The sequence below is a fragment of the Danio rerio genome, chromosome 2 (genome assembly GCF_052040795.2).
Source record: "Danio rerio strain M-AB ecotype USA chromosome 2, GRCz13ab, whole genome shotgun sequence".
NCBI classification, from domain to species: Eukaryota; Metazoa; Chordata; class Actinopteri; order Cypriniformes; family Danionidae; genus Danio; species Danio rerio.
In genome coordinates, this window is record NC_141022.1 from 60,481,096 (window position 1) to 60,490,000 (window position 8,905).

The 8,905-nt window shown below is 32.5% G+C and overlaps 2 protein-coding genes across 4 annotated transcripts in view; both read right to left on the reverse strand.

Moving 5' to 3' along the window:
- Positions 1-8,905, reverse strand: part of btbd2b (BTB domain containing 2b) — a 1,074,195-nt gene that overhangs the window by 357,540 nt on the left and 707,750 nt on the right. The window lies entirely within an intron of this gene.
- sbno2a (strawberry notch homolog 2a) overlaps positions 1-8,905 on the reverse strand; it is an 80,295-nt gene that overhangs the window by 59,049 nt on the left and 12,341 nt on the right.

Below are 8,905 nucleotides of genomic sequence, written 5' to 3' on the forward strand. Positions count from 1 at the left end.
GAGCTGGTCAAAAGTGTACATATTACATATAAATCACACTCGTTCTGAAAACAAAACAGAATCAGCATATTTAAATTATAGACTAAAGATTTCAGAAAAAGTGATGAGGATTAAAAAAAATTGTCGTTTAATTTTGCAAATACAAAATGTATATTTGTTATTAAAAATTCAGGATTTTATGTTGGGTCAAATATTGACAAGCCCAACGATTGGGTTAAAAACAGTGTCATTTAAATTTTATTTATAACCCAATGTTGGGCTTGTCCATATTTGATTTTTGTCCACAGTTGGGTTACTACAAGCCAACTTATTTTATAGTGTCTAAAACTAATTAAAATGGTCATGTCGAACTGAGTCTGGTTCTCTCAAGGTTTTTTTTCTTCACTCTCCTATTGGTGAAGTTTTTTTCCCTCTCAGTTGACGCCACTGGCTTGCATAGTTCAGGATCTATAGAGCTACGCATCGATAATTTTGCTCTTCAGTGTTTGGACTCTCAGTAATGATTTTAAACCACACTGAACTGAGCTAAACTGAACTGAACTTAAACACTAAAAAATGAACTACCCTGATAAAGTTGCTTTAACCATTTATTTGAAGCTGCTTTGATACAATATACATTGTAAAAGCGCTATACAAATAAAGCTGAATTGAAAAGCTGAATTAAACAGGGATACTCAACCTCGTTCCTGCACTGTAAAACCCAAAAAGTTAAGGTAACACAAACCATTTAAGTTCAAAAACTAATCCTAATTAGTACTGTGAACTTAATCCATTTAAGTTAAAGTAATGAGGTATTTAATTAACTCCTTACCTTCAACATCGAGTTCAAAACTCTTTTCAAATGAGTAGAATTAACTATCAGTAAATTTTGGGTTCCCTACACTCATTTCATTTGATTAGGTTGACTGCAGATTTCAGTTGCAACCCATATCAAACACACCTGCCTATAATTATCCAGTGCTGTTCAGGTCCTAATTAATTGGTTCAGGTGTGTTTGATCAGGGTTTGAGCTGAACTCTGTAGGAAGGTAGATCTCCAGGAACGGGGTTGATCACCCCTGGTCTAAAACATATAATGGAAAATTCTGTAGATGTGAAGCTTTTGATATTAATTTATGAAACATTAATTTACAGTGAATTTACAATGCACAAGCTTTAAAAAATCTTTGAGTAACCAACTTGTTTTTGTATCTTTCAGTATTGATTATATTAATCAGTACAGTAAACTTAAAGTTACAGTACAGTAAGCTACAGTAGGTCTTAAACACAGAGTCCCTCAACAATCAAAAGAAAGCTACCAGATACTGTATCTTCTATAACGGCCTCTTTAAAGTGCTCTACTGAATGCATCCTTCAATTTTGTGCAATAAAAATTATGTCTAGCTGCCCAAAAAACATATGAAATTGTCTTGTATTATTCTGGAAACACTCTGCTCTGACAAACAGACGTCCAGTTGTGTAATTTTTTCCATCTAGGATAGAGAAACGGCCAATTTAGTGGAGATAAAACAGGGTCAGGATTGAACGACGGGACAATAACAGTAAATTCTTTTGGACAGGAGGAAATGAGGGGAAAGGTCAGAGCAAGAGATGAAATGTCTGAACCAATCTGATGCTGAAATAAAGAAACACACAGCAATAGCTGGATCTCACACACCACAGTCAAATCCTCCAAGTATACTTCTCAATAACTGTGACTTTCTACACTGGAAGTGAAGCGCTCTTATAATACTTAGTGATAGGAAACCCATCAGCTTGGAGAAAACATTTTTAATAGAAATAAATGTGTATAGAATAAATGTGCTTTTTTAACAATTATTTTTAGAAAGCACACGAAGTGATTAAAATAAAATAACATTGACTTTATGTTTAATGATTTACATTCAAATAAATGAGTTATATTTAAATAAATATAAAAATACAAAATGACCATATTAATAATCCACAAGCAGTATTTTGTATTTGCATGCATTTCAATATTAGAAAGTATATGATCATGCATAAAAAAAATCAGAAATATAATTATTAAATAATAATATGCATTTAAATAAACAAATTTCTAATAAAATTCACAACAAATTAAGGATTTTTGCAATTTTTCTTTGGCTGATGTAGCCCCATAAATAATAATAATAAAATATACTTTTTTAATCAGTTTTGTTTGTCTGTTTTGGTTTATTAACTTTAGGGTTATTGTGATGAGGTGATTTTTTAAACATTTTGTAAATAATTATTTTAATTGCCTACATAGTTTTATTATTTTTTTAATCAGATAAACATTTAAAAGCTGCAACAGTAGTTAAAATACAGCTAAAACATGAATCAGAAATACAAGCTGAATTATATAATTATAAAATAATAATATGCATTTGAATAAACAAATGTCAAACAAAATTCATAACAAATTCATGTTATTTGCAAGATCTTTTTTGGCTGATTTATCACCTTAAACAATAATAAAGGATTTTTTAAATTTTTTTCTTATTATTATTATTTTGGTTTATTAATTTTAAATTTTTTTATTATTTTATAGATTTTTTTTTAAACATCTACATAGTTTTATTAATTATTTTTTATTATTCTGTTTTGGTTCATAACTTTAAGGTTTTTTAATTTAGTTTATTTATTTACTTATTTTAAATGTCTATATAGTTTCATTCATTATTTATTCTTTTTTAAATGTCCACATGGTTTTATTCTTTTTTTTTACCAGATAAACAAATAATGGCTGCCACTGTAGTTAATATATAGCTAAAAATAAATCTATAAAACAAAGAGTTCAGACATACAGTGCTCAGCTTATATGAGTACATCCCTAACAAATCTCTCTTTTAAATTAATATTTTTTTAAAGAAAGCTATATTATATTTGTACATATACATTATTAGTCAGCACTGAAGCCAAATCTGGAGCTAATCTAACAGAATAACTTAAGATAACAGTCCAAAAACTAGTACTCACAAATGTATATGTTATAGAAAAATATTAACCAAAAAGTTTTTAAAAAGAGGGGGGGGGAAAAGCAAGAAAAGCAAAAAAATGGAATATTACTTTTGAAATTTTGTTGTTTGTGATATTTTTTGCTATATTTGCTTTAATGTAATTGTATCACTGTAAACTCATCCTAATTAGTGTTGTGAACTTAATTCATTTAAATAAATGAAGCAATTTAAGCACAGTAATACCCAATAAATAAAGAGAACTCAAACCAACTGAGTACTGTAAAACACAATAAGTTAATGAAACCCAAACCATTTGAGGAAACCGATTGCTACAAACCATTTGATGTAAAAAAAAAAAAATCTATATTAGTACTGTGACCTTACTCCATTTAAGTTAATGTAATGAGGTATTTCATTAACTCATTACCTTTAACACAGTGCATTAAACTACACTGTAAATAAAAATGATATTATCAATTAGTCTTGACAGCAGGTCATTATAACGTATTAAACTAAGTCATTCGTGTTCTAACTTAATTTTGAAAGTTATGCAAGCTGTTTTAACCAGTTAAACTCTGCTGTTATTTTGGGATTTCCGCCTGGATTTCCCAAATCCACATGCAGCGGTGTAAATGCAAAAAATTGGTATAATTTTAAAGAAAACCCTTTGAATTGTTATAAAACACTATTGAAAATTTATAACATATCTGTATATGTTGTCTGTGTTATAATAAACACCTAAAAAAAGAGGTGCTTTTTGTTTTCTTTTTTTTTTAACTGAAATTTGAAAGTGTACTTTTAGGTTATGTGTGGTCTAGGGTGCTGTAATTAATTTAGGTGGTTCCTGCACATGTCTGTAATCATAGGAAAAAGAAAAAATGTCTCCACCATAATCTATGCTAAAGTTGTTGTATTCCAACTGATGAGAGGTGCTGTACAAGCCACAGGGAGCGATCATTGTTTTCATATTTCACTATTCTTTTATTTGATCAAACATAATTCACTGTGTTTGGACCACGTCAGACATATAAAAGGAATACTTATGCACATCACCTCAAAAACAAAGGAGAAACGGCCCTGAAGCGCAGCATAAGGTAAGAGATGACAGCTGTCTGTGCTATCTGGGGCTGCTTATTGATCATGAATGTATTGTTTTCACTTCTGCGCCATGGAAACACTGCGATTCATTCGGCAACTGTTTGATATGTGAATATAATTCAGTAAAAAGAATGCTAGAACCGTATGAGCACCGGCAAGAGCTTTCATTTGAGCTATAACTTGTACATGTGTCATATGAAAAATATGAAAATGAACCAATGTAAAATACCCAGCTCGGGTCTCCAAAATACTGTGTATTTAAGTGTAAATAACTTTTATACAGTAGAACAAAAACCAAAGTGATGCATATGTGCATAAAATATAGATTCTACACTTACAAATGAAACCACGTACGGGGGTCAGGTGGAATGCTGGCCCTTTAAATCTTAAAGCGAAAGTCGATGACGTCACAAACCTGGTAGTTTAACTGGTTAAGTCAGTTTAACATTATATAAGTTCAATAGACTCATAAGGTTTGATTTGATTCAGCTTAAAAATTGAAGGCAACCAGAATTTATTGTACAGTGTATAAACATTTTTTTAAATACATACAAAAATATGTAAAACCAAGTTTAAGTTCTCGGAGTTAAACAAATATATAAAAAATAAATAACAATCAACAGACCTCCACTTTCTAAAGTGAAGCTTTACAAACTAACTCAACCACAAAAGCCAAAAGCGCTTGAATCTATTGAGCAGCCCAACATGAACACATAATGAAACCTGTATCTTTATCAAGCACAATCCTATCTGCTCTGAAACTGCAAAAGCATTAGCTTAACACCGCAGGTAAAACATCAGATCTGATGTGTGTATGACAGCAAATACACTGAAATACAGATAGCATTCACTCAAACGCACTCCAGCATGTGTTTGCTCTGGGGTGTGGTGGTCTCCTGTCAGGAAATGCTGCTTTTTTTTTTGGTCTACATTTACAGACAGCCAAGCTACATTTCATCACATCTGCTTTGCGAAGTGATGACAAGTGTGTGTGTGTGTGTGTGTGCTCTTGATAGTATGCAAATAGAGAGTAAACAGTGGCTGAAACACAATAAGAAGCATTCAAGCATTCACAAAGAAGACTGAACAATCAAAGATTAGAGCAGGAAACATTGAGCTGGCAAACCTATGCTTGCTAGTTTCCATGTTCTCATGCACACAGAGAAAATAAACCTTTCCATGTGTCAAAGAGTGATGGTCCATTTGATGCATACTCTGAAGTACATGCATTTGTTTTGCACCACTCAAAAAGATAAAGTAATTCTGATGCTAGAATTTACAATTGCACTCTGAAGAAAATTCAATTAAACTCAATTCAGCTTTATTCGTGTAGCGCTTTTACAATGTAGATTTTGTCAATGCAGCTTCACATAAATGGTCGTAGTAATTAGAACAGAGTAGTTCAGTTTTTAGTGTTTAAGGCCCCGTTTACACTAGTGTGTTTTAGTTTGAAAACGGTGTATTAGATCAAAAACGATCCACGTCCACACTAGCGTTTCACCTAGCGTTTCTCAACATATCTCCGTCCACTCTACGCCACCAAAAACGTATATCACGTGACCATTCGCGCACTCAGGGCATGCGCGTTTAGCGAATATATGCCGCTGCTGTAGTAAAAAAGGCAGAGTTTAACTGCACAATGGCGCTTAAAACAGACAATAATGCAAACAACGCTCCCATTTCTGTGTCCATGTTGTTGTTTACAGTGAAGGCGGGTCTTCTGTCTTCCGGTAGCGCTAAAGCCATGTGTTATAGTCATGTGATAGGGGCTTGACGAATAAGGGAAGGATACGCAATGACACAAAAGCCCCAATCAGCTAGCGAATCTCGGCAGCCTCGCCTCCGTTTTCAGACGTCTCCGTTTTCCCCCATCCACACTGAGACGGAGCAGCAGCGTTTTAGAATGAAAACGGCTTCTTCAGCGTTTCCAAAATGCTCCGTTTTCGGCGCTCGAAATCTCCGGTGTAGTGTGGACGGATGGCGTAACCGTAGGAAAACTTATGCCTTTTCAAACTAAAACGCATTAGTGTAAACGGGGCCTAAGTTCAGTTCAGTTCAGCTCGGTTCAGTGTGCTTTAAAATCATTACTGAGAGTCCAAACACTGAAGAGCAAATTAATCCATGCGTAGCTCTAATGATCCCAAACAAAAATGTGAAACAATTACAGACGAAGTCAAGATAATTCGCCCTGGTGAATTTTTTTTCCCTTTTCAAATATTTCTAAAATGATGTTTAACAAATTCAGGAATATTTCACAGTATCTCCTATAATATGTTTCTTCTGGAGAAAGCCTTATTTGTTTTATTTCAGCTAGAATAAATGCAGATTTACATTTTTTAAACCAATTTTAGGTCAATATTATTAGCTAACTTAAGCAATATTTGTTTTGGATTTTCTCCAGAACAAACCACTGTTGTACAATGACTTGCCTAGTTACCCTAACTTTACCGTAATAAACCTAGTTAAGCCTTCAAATGCCACTTTAAGCTGAATACTAGTCGTCAACTTAAAATGATAAGGTTCTATCTGCGTTCTGAATGATTTTGAGATGTTGAGCTTTTTGCATTCCATAGCAAACAGTATGTGTGTAATATTTGTGTTTTAAATAAAAAGTCTTAAAATGTAAACAACTTATAAAAAAACACCCCATTTACATTTACATTGTCATTTAGCGGACACTTTTATCCAAAGCGACTTATAAATGAGGACAAGTAAGCAATTTACACAACTATAAGAGCAACAACGAATAAGTGCTGTAGGCAAGTTTCAGGTGTGTAAAGTGTAAGAAGGAAAGCGTTAGTAATGTAAGTTTATTTTTTATTAATTTTTTGGTTTTTTTGAGTACAGTTAGTGGTATAGCCAGAGAGGCAATTGCAGATTAGGAAGTGATGTATAGACTAAATAGTTGAGTTTTCAGTCGTTTCTTGAAGACAGCAAGTGACTTTGCCGTTCTGATGCAGTTAGGGAGTTCATTCCACCAACTGGGCAGATTGAATGCGAATCCCATAATGTAAATAAGTTGACATTTAATAAGAATGTCAATTATTATGTCTATATTATAATTCTAAGGTGACGTAGTGTCTTGAAGAATATCTAGTCAAATATTATTTACTGTCATCATGGCAAATATAAAATAAATCAGTTATTAGAAATTAGTTATTAAAACTGTTGTTTAGAAATGTGCTGAAAAAAAATTCTTTCCTTTAAACAGAAATTGGGGAATAAAATATACAGGGGCGCTAATAATCAATATAATGTAGTGTCTGCTTGTTGCTGGCTGTATGTGGGCGGAGTAATGCACAAAGGGTAAAGAGGCTGTACGGGTGCTGATATTACTTAAATATATCACGGCTATAAGCCAATCAGATTCGAGATCCAGACAGAACTGTTGTATAAATAAATAAATAAATAAATAAATAAATAAATAAATATATATATATAAACATGCACAAAACCCTAATAAATATACTTTGCACAATACAAATAAATAAGATTATAATACAAATTTCAGCAAATAAAGACCCTTAATGTGTTAATGTGTTTATGCCTCTATTAAGATTTTCATCTTGAATGTTTACTTTACCCTCTCATTTATGGAAACTCCAGAGATGATCTAATATCAGTTATATCTCTGAACTTTAATATTAAACAGGCATAAAATGGTGCGCTGCCCACCGAGTTTTGCGCTCAAGTCTGCATCCATGCATCCTCGATATCAAGAACGCATCCAGGAAGTTTCATGCATCCTCTTTCTTTGCGGTAAACTTTAGCTTAATTTGATCGTAATGCAACAATGTGCACCTTTTGTAAAGCTGCTTTGAAACACTAATTACTGTAAAAAATGTAATACAACTAAACTTGAATTACATTAAATAGTCTAATTAATAAATTAATATAAATTAATACATTTATATATAAAATAAATTAATGTAAACATATATTTCATGAGCAATATAAAATATTACGTAATTCTGACCTTTTCCTCCACCAGATATAAACTTTATACTCTGCAATTGAGCTTTATTTTAATTTATTTTAATGTATGATTTTATTTATTTTTTGCAAAGTGGAAGCTTTTAATGTAAAGGGTTACAAAAAAATTGCTTTGTCATTTGTTTTCACCAAATCACAATACAAAAAAAAGGACTGGCTTGATTGTGCTTTCAGTTCAGTTCTGCTGCTGTGCTAAACTGAAAGTCTCAGATAATGGGTTTGCATTTTTGCCACTGCGTCATTTTAATAATCATAAGCTGTGCTTTCAACTATTCAGACCTGCGCTTTTATCCTGGACGGAGGAAATGCAGCTGCTGCAATAATGACAAGGTGAAGGATCACTGTGTTAATGACACATTCATGTTCAGCCGGGAGATTGTGATTAATCCATTTTCCTGCAGGATGCATGTTAGTAATGTATAGTATAATAGCACTGTTATACTTTCTGGTCTATTGAAAGCCACAAAAAAAAGCATACATTACAGAGAGACATACAGATCTGCAATGGTTTCAGTAGGATACACCCGAGCAAATACTTAGATATCAAGTACAATAATGGGAGAGGAAAATTACATATTTTATGCTCATTTTTGCATTCATTTCTAAATGATATGATGCAAAAAAATAATAATTATTTGAATTATTGTCTTCAAATAATTAATGGAGGCTGAAATTGAATTCCATAATAGTGAGTTAACAACTTTTTTTAACATAAAATCAGAAAAGAACTGTGATTAATTCACTTTACAAAAGGTTAATTTTACATGTTAGTGACCCTGAGATGCAGGTTTCAATCTAGAGAGGAATGAATTTCCCAATAAAGCGGTCGGTAACTGGAGTATTTTTGGACGGGAGCGGGCAGTCTAACAATAT